The sequence below is a fragment of the Gavialis gangeticus genome, unplaced genomic scaffold (genome assembly GCF_001723915.1).
Source record: "Gavialis gangeticus isolate Ggan-Ray unplaced genomic scaffold, GavGan_comp1, whole genome shotgun sequence".
NCBI classification, from domain to species: domain Eukaryota; kingdom Metazoa; phylum Chordata; order Crocodylia; family Gavialidae; genus Gavialis; species Gavialis gangeticus.
The window spans coordinates 14,258,829-14,260,268 of NW_017729016.1; the positions used below are offsets into that span (position 1 = coordinate 14,258,829).

The window sequence follows — 1,440 nt, forward strand, 5'->3', positions numbered from 1 at the left end:
TGCCCCGCTTGGAGCTGCAATAGAATGAGAGAGGGGAGGGTGGGGGGAAAGAAAAGGGCTTTTGGTTGAGGTTTTCCTGTTACTATCACTGTAGCGTTTATTTAGCCAATCTCTAAACTGTGACGTCTGGAAGGCTGGATTCATGGCTCGCTCATAATATTTAACACACCCACCGAAGGCTGGAGCTGCAGCGCTACTAGTCCAACCAGTCTCCAGCATTCAGTGGAGCTGAAAGGGGTTTTCACTGTGCACCTGCCAAAGATCTCTCTCTCCTCCTCCCCCCGCTTGCTTTCTTTTCTCTTTCTCTTCCTTCCTTCCTTTCTCTTTTTAAAGGGCAGATCTGTAAGTGCCGGCAGCGATCAGAGACGGGAGCTCGCTTGCTAGGAAGAACCGCTGCTGATTTCTCCTGGTAGTTTCTCTCCTCTCCCTCCTTCCGAGCCCATCTCGCCGCGCTGCAGCAGTGCTACCCGGCAGTCCGGAAGCCAACAAGCCCAAGCCCGGGCAGGCAATCCCAGGCAACCCCGCTCGGATACAGCAGCCACCTGGATGTGATCCTAGGTGCCAGAGCCCAAGCCTGGGATGCGATGGATGAAGAAGCCGGAGCCAGCCTGAGAAAACCCTTCTCCAGCCAGTGTTTATAAACAGTCTCGCAGAAGAGAGAGAAAGCAAGAGAGGGAGGGGGGGTCCCACTGCATCACTGCCTAAAGGATAGCAAGCAGCGTTTTCAACCCAGCCAGATCTTGTGGATGCTTTTTTGTTTTGTTTCGTTTGCCCTTCTTCTCTCGAAACCTTTTTTTTTTTTTTTTTTTTTTAAATGATGATGATTGTTTCACAGGTTTGATGAATGTGATGCCTCCTCGGCTATTTTTTGTTTAGCTCCATCAGATGTGCGCATCTCGTGTTGCAGCCCAAGCCCCCCTTGCCTCGCACCCCCGCGAGCCCCGTACCGCCAGCACCAGATCCAGGTGTGAACAGATGGGTTTACAAATCGGCATGCCGTCGCCTGGGCTCTCCTACTGATCGGGAGCCCTCGAGCCCTCCTAGACCTATCTATCTAGCTATAATTATTGTTCTTCTTGTGGCTGAGCGCCGCGATTCAGCCCAGAGACATGAGGACCTATGGCTCTTAGCCTCTCCCTGGCTGGTGCCGTCTTGACTCGGTCGCTTTTTGGTTGCGGTTGATCCCAACGGGAAAGAGAGCGGGGGGAGGGAGGGGAAAAAACAAACCAAGACAGCCAAAAGGCGAGGAAGGACTGAGCCTCGATAAGCTTTTTCTGTGAAAGAGCCCGGTGCCGCCCCCCCTCCCCCCGAGCCACCTTGGCCATGAAGATGCTCTTGGTGCGCAAGTTCCGCGTGCTCATCCTGATGGTGTTCCTCGTGGCCTGCACCATGCACATCATGATCGACCTGCTCCCCAAGCTGGAGAAGCGGGCGGCCAAG

General features: G+C 54.0%; 1 protein-coding gene across 1 annotated transcript in view; it reads left to right on the top strand.

Moving 5' to 3' along the window:
- FAM20C (FAM20C, golgi associated secretory pathway kinase) overlaps positions 1-1,440 on the top strand; it is a 115,741-nt gene that overhangs the window by 334 nt on the left and 113,967 nt on the right. The gene's annotated exons all lie outside the window — the stretch shown is intronic.